At 43.3% G+C, this 13,388-nt stretch overlaps 1 protein-coding gene across 1 annotated transcript in view; it reads left to right on the top strand.

The window, feature by feature from the left end:
* PRKN (parkin RBR E3 ubiquitin protein ligase) overlaps positions 1-13,388 on the top strand; it is an 833,405-nt gene that overhangs the window by 372,780 nt on the left and 447,237 nt on the right. The window lies entirely within an intron of this gene.

Genomic DNA, 13,388 nt, shown 5'->3' with positions numbered 1-13,388 from the left:
TTTTAATTTAGAAATAATTCACTCACAATCAAATTCAAACGATGTTGGAAAATTTTAGCCTTGATGGTCAGTAAGACTGTGCTTTAATTCTTTCCAGGGTCTTGAGCATACCCGAATATTTGCATGTGTACATGGGTGTGCATGTGTGAGTGTGTGTGTGCGCGTGCGTGCACGCACATGTGCGCTACAGGTAACCATATTGTATATATAGTTTTGAATCTGGCTTTTTCATTTAATGTGGTATCATGATAAATTTCCCCTGTTGTGAAATAGTCCATGAAAGCAAGTTTGTTTGTTGTTCTAAATATGTACCGAAGATTTTGTCACATGGGAATACTCTATTTAATCTTTTCTGTGCTGCTACTGATTTGAACTATTTCTAATGTTTAAAAATGTATGTATTGAATTAAGTAAGGCTGAAGCCCCCACGCCTTACAGGGGTCACCGACTGCAGGCTTCGACTCTGAGAACGGGGCATGGAACCCGGAGCAGACGGTCGGTGGCAAGGGGCACGTTCCAGGTCCTTGTCACACCATGTGGGACGTGACCGCCCGCGTCTGAGAGGCTACCGCTGGCACCCTCTCCGGTGCTGCGTTCACAGTGTTAGTCTTGTCCCCATTTGCTAAGGAAATTATATTTATTATTCCCATATCTAAAAAAAATTCTTAAGCAAGTTCTAGCATTTCTCATTTATTTGCATTGTCTATTATGAGAGAAAAATGCAAAACTTGTTCAACATGAAAGCTTTAGAAAGAATCTAGAAAACATTACTTTCGCACTCACTATACATGGTATCAGTGTGTCCTCTATTAATATAAGGTTTACTGACTTGTGAATTTATATTTAAATATATTCCTTTGGTTTTGATTTTGAAATACTGTAACTACAGATCTTTTTAAATGGTATCTATATAGTTTATGTTTATTTGATTTACTTTTATGTGTACGAATCATACATCATTAGTCAAATTAGACGTAATTAACTACATACTAGATTGAAACCAGAGGATAGTTATTTTTTAGTATTTAATAGTTAACACAGAATAATTTATAAATATTTTTCTGCATTCCCCTTATCATGCTAGTGCAAGGTAAGAATTTCAAAGATATATTTTTAGAGCAGTTTTAGGATTACAGCAGAATTGGAATGAAGGTACAGATATTTGCCGTACCCCCTACCGCCACACGTGCACAGCCTCCGCCATTATCAGCGTCGCTCACCAGAATGATACCTTTTTTAACAAGGATGAACCTACGTTGACACGTCACATTCACTCGAAGGCCGTAGTTTACCTTACAGTTCATTCTTGGTGCTGCTCATTCTATAAGTTTGAACAAATGCGTAATGACATGTATCTACCACTGTAATATCATATAAGGTGTTTTCTTTGCCCTAGAAGCTTTCCATGCTCTGCCCTCTACCCCTGGCAACCACTGACATTTTTGTTGTCTCCGTAGTTTTGCCTTTTCCAGAATGTCATATCGTTGGGATCATATAGTGTATAACCTTTTCAGATGGGCTTCTTTTACTTGGGCAGATGCATTTAAGTTTCCTCCAGGTTTTTCATGACTTGATGGCTCATTTCTTTTTGGTGCTGAATAATATTCCATTGTCGGAGTGTAACACTGATTCATTCACCTACTGAAGGACATCTTGGTTGCTTCGACGTTTTGGCAGTTGGGAATAAAGCTTTTAAAACATCCATGTGCAGGCGTTCGTGTGGACATAAGTTTTCAGCTCATTTGGGCACGTCTCAAAGAGCGTGATTGCTGGATCGTGTGGTGAGGGTATGTTTAGTTTTGTAAGAAATCACCAAACCGCCTTTCAGACATCGTGCCTCGTGTTCCCACCAGCGATGGTGAGTACTCCTGTGCCCCACACCCTCACCAGCATTTGCTCACTTTACTAATGGGGCCTATTTCTGGCTTGTTATTTTGTCCCATTGATGTATTTGTCTGTTCTTTTGCCGGTGTCCTGCTTGATTATTGTGGCTTTACACTAAAGCTCGAAGTCAGGGAACGTCAGCCTCCAACTCTGTTCTCTTCCTCCGATAGTGCATTGGCCATTCTGAGCTTTTTGCTTCTCCATGTACACTTCAGAATCAGTTTGTTGATATCCATACAATACCGTGCTGGGGGTTCGATTGCAATTGCATTGAATTTATAGATCAAGTGAGAAGAAGTGACATTCTGACAATATTGAGTCTTCCTACTCACAAACACAGAATACCTCTATTTACCTAGTTTGTCTTTGAGCTCATTCATCAATTTTATAGTTTTCCTCCTATAGGTCTTAAACTTTTTTGATAGATTTATACCTGAGTATTTCATTTTGGGGGTGCTAATGTAAATGATATTGTGCTTTTAATTTTAAATTCCACTTGTTCATTGTTGGTATGTAAGAAACTGATTGACTTTTAATATATTAACCGTGTATCCTGCAACCTTGCTCTAACTGCTTAATATTTCCAGTAATTGTTTGTGAGATGTTCAGGACTTTTTGCATATCCGATCATGTCATCTGCGAACAGGGACAGTTTTCTGTCTTTCTTTCTAGTCTGTAAATCTTTATTCACTTTCGTGCCTTATTTCATTAGCAAGGACTTCCAGCATGGTGTGGAAAAGGAGTATTGAGAGGGACGTCCTGGCCGGATTTTGTCAAAAAAAAATTCGCGTCTATTGATATCATCTTGCGACTTTTATTTTTGAGTTTGTTCATGTGATGGATTGCATTGAGTCACTTTTTTGAATGTTAAATTAGCCTTGCATACCCGGGATAAATCCTGTTGACCATTGTGTATAATCGTTTTTATCCTTTTTGAATTTAGTTTGCTAATTTGTCGAGGATATTTGCATCTATGTTCATGAGAGATATTGGTCTTTAAGGTTTCTTTTTCTTGGATTGTCATTGTCTGATTTTGGTATTAAGGTAATGGTGGCCTCATAAAATATGTAAGAAAGTATTCACTATGTTTCTATCCTCTGAAACAAATTGTAGAGAATGGCTAGCAAGGTAAGAATTTTATTTATTTGTGTGCTTTACAAACATATACTTTTGTATAAAAAGCGAGCGACATCTCTTCGTCTACTTTCTTAATAATAATCCTTAGCCAGTGTATAAGAACTTATTTTCAAGGAGCTCCAAAGCCACTAAGCGGACTTTTTGATCTTAGCAAAATAATGTAATCTCTTAGGCCTTCGGCTTCCTTATAAAATCCAAGAACTGAAGCAGGTCATCTGTGAGGCTCTGTCTGGCTCTTCGGGACTGCTAGAAGTGGGGACAGTGCTTGTTCCCAGCTTATAAATCGATTGTATCATTTGGAAAAAAAAAAACACTTGTTTGTGTGAGTCTCTTCTGCTGACAGATGCAGAAATAAGAGGTTTTCAGTGACATTGCCTTTCGTATCACACACATGTGGTTTTAATATGCAGAAAAGTACGTAAGATAGATATGCTATTCCTTTCCAGATATTAGGCTTAAAATTCCATGCGGATACATGATTTGCGTTCTTTGGGTTTACATCGTATATGAAATGTTTACCTCCTAAAGAAAAAGTGAACTCTTAGAGCTCAGTACATCCTGAGGTGTCATGTGAATCAGCAGGCTCCCTTCTGCCATCCAGCCTTGCTCTCCTCCAGCTGTCTGCAGTAGAGCGTTGACCTTCATCCTCTCAGGGTCGCCAGTTGATAGTCTTAAGTTTATGAATAAAAAGTAAGGAATTAAACAAAAAGCAAAAAGTTGGGCCAAGAGCAGAAAGGTCAGTACTTGAAGCTGGAATGGCTGTGTCGTTAAGTAGTTCCTATAGAATTACACAGAAAAAGGATTCAGAACGTTTCTGGATACCCCATGTTGACTCAGGAATAACAATATTCGGCCATATTAAAACGGCATGGGTAAAGCTAAAGGGACACTTCCATTGTCACCCGACCAGTGTGTGTGTCATGGGGCTTATCCTGACCTTGGGTGCCCCTGGGGAAAACATCATTTCTGCTCGAATATTACTTCACAGTATTATTATCCCTTTAAATTTACAAATGTGAAACTTGAAAACGTACAAAATAGAAAAATCATCACCATGCCGTCATTTGGCAGAAAGAAAAATGTCACCCCCACCCGGGCCCCGCTCTCCCCTTAAGGCTCCCGGCGCTTCTTTTCACCTTCGTTCGTCATGTTTACAAAACGGAAGACAAACTAAAAAAAAAAAGAGTTTGCACAGTCCAAACTTAGCCTTCCAGAAACACGTTTTACGATGCCGTTCCCAGGAGGAAGAGGGGCCCGAGAAGCGGATTACCTCGTCATCTTCCTCGGCTCCTCCAGTAAGCTCTTCTGGTTCTGGTGTCACCAGTCTTTCGTATGAACGGTTTTTATAATATCCTCGTTTTCAGATTTGTCCTGAAACCCCTTCACCTCCCGAAGCAGTACAGCCTTGTTCGCAGGCCTGAAAGATCTGCTTGGGCCTGGAGGTTGGTGGCGTCCGTTTGCACCTGCTCTCGGCGTTCCCGGCAGCGAGCGCCTTACCTGTCCTTTGGCAGCGACTGGCCTGCGTTCATTCACGGTTTACAGAGACAAGCAGCGGGCGTCTCAGCTGCTGACCCTTTGAATGCGTTTGTCCTACCTTAGGCTTCTCTTGTCAGTTCACATTTAAAGTTTGCTTATAGTTGGCATTTCTCGTATGACTTAGATTTAACATATACGTTATTTTTCTAGTTTTTGAGAGATTGCTTAATGGCCATCTTCTATTATCTAACCTTTCTTGACATTGTGGGGTCACACGGGAGCTGACGGTCTCATCCAGGCGTCAGACTCTGAAGAGCTCAGCGTGCCCCCAGGGGGACCCACATGTGATTTAGCTGTAGTCCTTCACTTGGGCTTTTTCAGTAAGTGGCTTTGTTTCTGTAATGACACGTTGTCGGAATTGTGTTCACATGGCATAGCGCTAGAGACCGTTGCATATACCGATCTAGATCTTTCTCCTGTTTGATCCAAATAGTATGTATCCCTTAGGTAACACAACATGCCAGGAACAAAAGATACTTTCATATAAGTATGGGAGTCCCTTGACGTGTCCATTCTGCATAGCTGTACAGACGAAGGGAATGGCGAGTTTGTCTTCCGATAAACAGGAGCATGCGATGGAGTATCATACAACTTTTTAAGACGAAAGAGGAGACTTCAAAGATAGTTGTCCTACCTTGGGGAGGCCACTTCACGCTGTGCCCAGGAAGCTCTCTCTACTTATGCTGCCCGTGACTCTTTCCTGAAAAGCATGGCCCACCTCAATTTGACCCAGTCTGCAGGGAGAGATGCTATACACCCTTCCAGAAGGGAGATTCCTTCCTTGGGGGAGGCTCCTATGAAAATAATTGTATCACCTCCTTTGAAGGTCAAAGGCAGTACTTAATGACCTGTAATTTTTACCTAAATTAATTTCAAAGTGTTTTGAACATCTATCTTATAGATGAAGAAATCGAAGCTAAGATATTTAAAAAATGACATGTGGCCATCCCACGAGGAGCTGGCCGAAGCAGCCTCCTCGCCAAAGCCTGGGGCGTGCACCTCTTCTCTCTCATTACGCCTGACCCTCCAGCCTGGCCCCGGCGTGTTCTGTGCAGTGAGAGCCATGACTCTCTGGTGAGGTCGAAAGGCAGGATTGTATGTGACAAGGAAAATATCAGCGGTAAAGTGAGAAGCAAGACGGTTCTCCGTAAGAGTGGAAAATAACAGCTTCCTCTGAGATTCTCTGCGTGCTGGTTGCAGGACAAGGCCCAGGACCGACCGACGTGCCACTGTGACCGAGGCCACAACGTCTCACGGGCGTCTTTGCATCAAAGAGACGTAAATAAATAATGCAAATCTGTTTCGTGCAATGCAAGAGACAGAAAATAAGCTCTTTTTATATGGAATCCTCTCCCTTTAAAAATCCCTTCTGAATTTAATGGAGTTTTCCAAATTGAATTAAATAAAATGAAGTAATCGGGAGTCAATGGGGAGTTTTAAGGCAGTATTAGGAGTAAGGGAGGAAAGTCAAATTTCTAAGTCCAACTCATAGGGTATAGGTTTTTCACCTATATCCTCTGGGGTCAGTTACTTATGAAAACAGAAGAAATGTCTTATCAACATCGATACTTTGAAATGTGAGTGGTGTCACTTCTAATGTCAGCCGGTGACCTTCACTTCTGCAGTGAACCCTGCAGATGTCAGATCTGAGCGACTGCATCAGCGGGACTTTCTGGGGACCTTCCAGAAGCTCGTGCACGAAATTCATACGCCTCACCTTTTCATTTACTGTCACCGTGGGTGCACAGCAGCCCCCTCTGGCACTAGTTGGACAGTATTGCAAATCTACCTGGACCAATTTTGTATGCATTAAGGTCAGCCTCGCATATCGTAACCCTCTGAATCACAAGCAGTTCATTTTCCGATGGTGAGTATTCAGCCGCGGCTATATTTCTAAGTATTCAAGTGGCCCTCACTAGAACTTTGGTGACAGTCAAGCATTATTGTTAAGGTCTGTTTTCACTGGAAATAAATACCACGTTGTCCTTTTTTATTTTACTCAGAAAAATATTAAGCGACTTGGGCATTTATTTTTAATTGCAACTTAATCCTTGTAATTAGCAATTGATTATAAACTTGGGGAGGGGAAGAAGTTATTTTCATTGCAAATAATATTTGCACTGATTCATGCGCCCAGAAATTTTAAACTGCTGGGAGTGGGCAATGCTGTGATCTACCCCGACCTCTGTCTATAAGCATCATACGCGTAGCTTTTGTTTTCCATGACATTTAGAATTAAGCGTTTTTGAACTTGTCCTTTGGGGCTGCCACAATTTATAGGGCTGTTGCTACCAAATAAGCAATAGTCTCAATAACCCGGAGTCTCAAACTGTCTCTGCAAACAAAGTGACTTATCGAAGTAAGGGTCACGACGTGGCGATTCCTGCTAATTTGGCAAATTCTACATGAGAGAATGAAATTTCAAGGGTTTCTAGATTCAGATGTAGATTTCCACAGCACTAAGAGCTACTTAATGTGCCGTCGTGGTCATTTGTACGCCATCACGCGCACACGTAAGTGTGCAGAAGTGTGAGCGCGGGTAGCAGCACCCTCGAATGTCGACCTCCCAGGCAGAGCGGTTTCGTGCAGGCCTTTGCATCTTCTCTAGCAGCAGATGCAACTTAGAAGTCAGTCAGCTGCTCATTCAACATATTTATTAAGCTCATCTGTGACCCCAGAAAGTGCTCCAGGTGCTTCAAGCTGTGATAGTGATGTTTGCGGGGTGCAGGGAGAGCACGTGCCAGCCGCGTGCTCCAGCGGGGGGAGTGGTGCGCACGAAAGGGCTGTTAGGGCAAGACGGAGGCTGGCAACACCCTGCAGGGCCTTCTCAGCGCGTCCTCGCTCTGAAACAGGAGCCTGAACTGATTTCTTTGGGCCAAGTCTGTCCAGCGATTCTTTACATGGCCAAGACAGCATTAAAAACAGACATAGACTAATTTGCATGTACGTAAGGAGAGCATATACCAATTAGCCTCTTTACTATTCTTTTACATCCAGCCAGCGGGATGCTGACATTATCTGTTCTGCGGATGCACCTCCTCTTTGCACATTACTGTGGAAAGGACCAGACCCTTGGCCCTTGACCCCAGAGTCAAACTCTGACAACTGGTGCTGTCGCTGACAGTCTGTCTGCATGTCTCGTTTCCCCTCCTGAGCCATTTTGTTCAAAATGTTGTGTCATATCATTGTCTTTGTGTTTTTAAAAAGTTGCAGTTGCCTGCGGTCTTCTTCAAAGTCGTAGCCTAGCTAAAGCATTTGAAATTAACACCTTCAATTGATATTTCTCTGGAGATCATAATATTTATAATTGAGAAAATCTCCCTCTACTGGTTGCAAGCTCAGAGAAGATTTTGATGAGAATAGTCTCGATTCCATTTTTTAAATTAAAATGAGTAAATATTTCTGACATCATATTATCCCAAGTTCTGTTTTTGCTTCACTCGAAGAAGCTTTCTTTGACAAACATTCTTACAAAATAGAACTTTTCAAATAAACTATTTTTTTTACACATATTTTGAAAGTTCCACGTTTGGAGGCAGCAAAATCAGAAGTTTTCTTAGTGTTTTTTTATGATATGAGTATAAATTTATCTAATTAGAAATGGAAGTTGCGCTGAGATATTCTTCCTACAAATTGAAATATTTTAAAAGTTCGATTACACATTTCAGAATGAAAATCTCATCCGTCATTTGATTTTTCATCATTTAATCAGGTCCTCACTTTTTGAGGGGTTAATTTAAATTTCTTCTTGAAAATCTTTAGTGTTTATACTTCATGCTTCAAAAGCTGGATATTTGGAGAAATCTACTGAAGATTTTGATAAAGATCGCTAGCCGATTTTGAAAAAATCCAAACAGATTTAGAAGAGTCTCATAAAGTAGTTAATGCTATCGTAGCATAGGGGAGAAAAAAATATTTTCCCTCTGATCTCCTAGGCTCTCCAGCTGCAGTCCTGACGGAAGACAGATTAAGAGCAAAGCAAACAGAAGTTTGCTAACAGGTGCAGGGCGCACACACATGGGCGCACGTGGAGATGAGTGACTCCAAGAGGTGGTCAGAACTCGGGTTCGTGTGGCCTCTTCACCAAAGAACAATAACTCTGTAGAGAAATGACAAAGCAAAGGAAAAGGACTTCGAACTTCTAGGGCAGCACGTTGTGGGAAGGTAAACATGTGAGGCATCTAATGGGAGCTAAGGGCCAGGTAGTAAAGTTAGCAACGTGTCCTCTTGGCTGACAAGGGTCTGGAGTTGTCTCCAGTGATTAATTTTTGTCCTTGTTGGCAGAGAGGGGAGGGGAAAGCTTTACAACTTGGCCTCCTTCGTTTAGGCAGTAAGGAAGGCCAGAGCTTTTTTTGTATCTGCTTCTTCTCCACTGGCTTTAGCTCAAAATCCTTATGACAAAATGGTATGTTTCGGGGTGGCATATTCTGGCACCCTACAGTAGGCACTAGAGTTGATTTACAAAGTGGGTTGTTTTTTTTTTTTTCCAAGCTGAAAGTTTTCTAAAAGTGTGATTGAAGATGGGCAGCAAAGAGAAACTGTACATGCTGGCACCCAGAGACGCTTCTCTATCCAGCGTCAGATTTGTCACGGCAACTTTGTTGTTCAGTTACTCCATCTCTGCAAAAATATTTGTAAATTTTGACAACTGCAGCTTCTGCTTTGATGGGTAGACTCTCGCAGCTTGTTTGAACACAATTACGAGTTATGTGTGTTCCACAGTTAACTTCCTAGCACATCTTAAGGTCCTTAAATGTAGCAAGTGTGATGTTTTTAACCATAATGCTGTATCCCACCCAAACATATATTTATATTACCATTTTATAAACAAAGGATATGCTCAATGTGGAACTTTAAACTTTCAATTGAATTCACAAAGTCAGATAATTCACCATCGAGAGAATAAACTTTCAAAACTTTTGAGTTGGTGACCTACACGAAAAGAAAAATTGAACCGTAATTGGAATTAGCAGATTTTTTATTTTTGTCATATACTGACAGAATCCTTTTTGCTTGAATTTTTTATGAAATTCTTCTGCTAAGCAAGCTAACACTAACAGCTATCACTTAATTTGTGCATGCACAAGAAAACTTGGAGTCAAAACTGAAGAAATTAACTTAGAGCCGTCATGTGATCTAAATGAAAAGCCACACGTCACTGAGAGATACGTACACGAACCTCCTGAGCTGCACATGTTTTCGAGCACAGCGTTCTTAAAATAACTGCGGACTTGGTGGCAGAGGCTGATGCGTCTTCAGCAGATTCATGTGCATGGTCAGTGACATCTGAAAAGCCTCTCTGGAGGACAGAAAACATTAGATAATACCCATGCAACTTGCATATTCAATCATTCACTTTACTGAGCAATAGAAATTCTGTACTGTAATATCGCGATTTATAATAAGAAATTCCTATGTGTTCTTTGTCTGGTTCAGAGGTCCTAAAACCTTTCCCCAGGTCCCATTTGTTAAAGAGGTTACTTTGGGACCTCACCTAAGGATGGGGGCTGGTTGCCAGGGGAGCCAGTCACGTGATGAAAGGGTTGGAACGTTTAGTCCCACCCCCTCAGGGGAGGGGAGAGAGGCTGGAAATCTGGTATGATCACCAGTGACCAGTGATTTAATGCCTGTGTAATGAAGTCTATAGGAAAACCCTTTTTGTCATATACTGACAGAATCCTTTTTGGTTGAATTTTTTATGAAATTCTTCTGCTAAGCAAGCTAACACTAACAGCTATCACTTAATTTGTGCATGCACAAGAAAACTTGGAGTCAAAACTGAAGAAATTAACTTAGAGCCGTCATGTGATCTAAATGAAAAGCCACACGTCACTGAGAGATACGTACACGAACCTCCTGAGCTGCACATGTTTTCGAGCACAGCGTTCTTAAAATAACTGCGGACTTGGTGGCAGAGGCTGATGCGTCTTCAGCAGATTCATGTGCATGGTCAGTGACATCTGAAAAGCCTCTCTGGAGGACAGAAAACATTAGATAATACCCATGCAACTTACATATTCAATCATTCACTTTATTGAGCAATAGAAATTCTGTACTGTAATATCGCGATTTATAATAAGAAATTCCTATGTGTTCTTTGTCTGGTTCAGAGGTCCTAAAACCTTTGGCCTTTCCCCAGGTGCCATTTGTTAAAGAGGTTACTTTGGGACCTCACCTAAGGATGGGGGCTGGTTGCCAGGGGAGCCAGTCACGTGATGAAAGGGTTGGAACGTTTAGTCCCACCCCCCCAGGGGAAGGGAGAGAGGCTGGAAATCTGGTATGATCACCAGTGACCAGTGATTTAATGCCTGAGTAATGAAGTCTCTAGGAAAACCCAAAGGATGGGGTTTGAAGAGCTTCCGGGTTGGTGACTAGCTGGAGACTTGGGGAAGCGTCACGCTCAGAAAGCATGGAATCTCTGTGCCCTTTCCCCACACCTTGCCCTAGGCGTCCCTTCCATCTGGCTGTTCCCGAGGTGTATCCCTTCATAATACACTGGTGATCTAGTAAGCAGAATGCTTCCGTGTTCTGCGAGGTGCTCTAGCAAATTAATTGAACCCAAAGGAGGGGTCTTTGGCACCTCCAATAGATAGCAGGTAGGTCAGGATCCCAGGTAACTACTGCATTTTGGATTGGCGTTGGAAAGGGGTGGGCCGGGGCTCTTCGTAGGACTGAACCCCTAACCTGTGGATCTGGTGCTACCTACCGCTGGACAGTCAGAATGGAGTTGAATCAGAGGACATGCGGCTGGCGTTCGAGCTCGCGTGCTGGTGCGGGAAGCCTCGCCCCTGTGTCGCTGCTGTTAGAGCCTCCCATCCTTAGTATGCACTCCCTCTTTAGTCTACCACTGTTGGAAGAGTTTATTCCCAAATAAATAACTGTTACTAACAATCACAGTAAACAGTCCTAGGTTCGTAATCAGTAAATGGCAAGAAGCTTTGCAGCAAAAGCCCCCTGACAACCTTTTCTGTTCTCTCTATACTGTCCAGCTTCCGTTTTTCGTACATATTCACGTAGAGTGGACCTGCGATTTCCCGTGATTTCCGTTGACCCCCGCCAGCTGCCGGCCTGGTGGCTTCATGCATCTCGCAGACCTCAGAGCAGTCCCGAGACAGGCGGACGCCATGTCCCTGATGCTCCAGATGAGACAGTGGCCGAATGTAGAAGTACGTCTGGTCTACCAAAACTGGTCCAGCTGCTTATAATGTAACTGTTAGTAATAATGATATGACTTCAAATAAGTACAAACGTAGGACGAATCCTAAACCAGACAGGGTGCACACACGCAAGCAAATATTGGGAAGGTCCTGGGTAACTCTTGCCATACTGTCCTTCTATGTATGCCTCAAGGACGAGGGGTCCCTGCTCCCACTAGGGGCTTTGCTAGGGCCACCGGACACACTTTGTAACCCAAAGTGCCCAGAGACCATAGGGCAGAGCTATCACTCTGGATAGGATAACTCCTTACGGAGGAGCACCTATGGGCGGTGGGCTCTGAAGTTACACCTGCAGCCAACCCCGTTCCCCCACCTTCCACGGGCCACGTGTCACCGCGTATTGGGATGGTGAAAGTTGCCGTGACACAGGTAGGCGCAGCTGTCATGTAATTCTCTCCCTAGCTCGAGATGCTGCTAGATTCATCGTGCGGTGCCGGAGCATAAGAGGCGATCAGTCACCTCCTAAATTTGTGTGGGTCACATCTGTCTCTCTCTTCACTAGATTAACCCCAAGTTGTGATCTGCAGCCATCGGGGTTTGAGGAGGTCCCGGGATAGGTGATAGTGATTAGTGTTACACACGACAGTGTGTTCTGCATTGTTCTCTGTGCTCGCTGCCGAGAACTCCCATTGGGAAACTGAATTAAGCCTCTCTTTGTTCTCAAACCACAGTAAGTAAAGCCAGGTGCCTAGGAGTTGACGCTTGGCGATCTCATGGCCACAGACTGACCTTGGAGCCTTGTTCTGACAAACATGTTTTATTCCAAGCAAGACAAATTGACTTTCTGTCTGCAGCCAGCTGCAATCCTTGATGGTCTCAGCTCTGACCCCTTTGCTAACAGTAACTAATCCTCATTCGTTGTCACTTTGGCGTTTTCGCTTAAACTTTTCTCTTTCGCGATGCCTCTTCTGCAGAAGGCTTCTTGTATTTGTAGCAGAAATATGCTCGCTCCCCACGCTGATGCACGAGCTATGTGCAGACCTGCATTACTGCGTCAGAGGTCCTAGGTCACCCCGTATTCTTAACTCCTTACCACGTGATTGTCCCCAACAGGCCAAGGAGAGTCAATCTCTGCTTCTCTCGTCTTCCTCCTCTTTTTTTTCATGGTTAAGTTTAGGGCCTCAAAGGCCTTTTCAACTCCCGCAGCGGGCGGGCAGCATGGTGATGGCGAAGGCCATCTTCGAAGACGGACTGTGTGCTGACCGTGGCTCTGCCCCCTCTCCCTTGTTTTCGTGGGTGAGAAAAGTGTCCTCTTCTCCTGTGGGCTCAGTTACTGTGAGGACAGGTGAGTCAAGTGCAGGTGCATCTGACAGCAAGCCCAACTGGCACAGCCCCGACCTGCCATCTGAGCTATAGTTTCTGACGCCGTAGGTTTTAGGCTCCTTTGTCCCATTTCCTCGGGGAATGCAGGCTGCATTCCACTTTGCAAATGTTGCACACGTGTGTCGGTGGCACCATGAAATGCAGAGAGCCCCAGGAGGCCATGGCGACATGAGAACAGGCCCTCCCACCAGAATCCGCCACCAATCGATTGTCTGACTTGGGCAAGTCAATTATTTTGACCTTAATTTCTTAAACTTGGTGAGTTCCTGGGGTGGTAGAAGGGTCACATAA

This window comes from Pteropus alecto, unplaced genomic scaffold (genome assembly GCF_000325575.1).
Source record: "Pteropus alecto unplaced genomic scaffold, ASM32557v1 scaffold195, whole genome shotgun sequence".
NCBI classification, from domain to species: Eukaryota; Metazoa; Chordata; class Mammalia; order Chiroptera; family Pteropodidae; genus Pteropus; species Pteropus alecto.
Note: the sequence above shows the minus strand (reverse complement) of the source record. Positions and strands in the feature narration are given on the sequence as shown.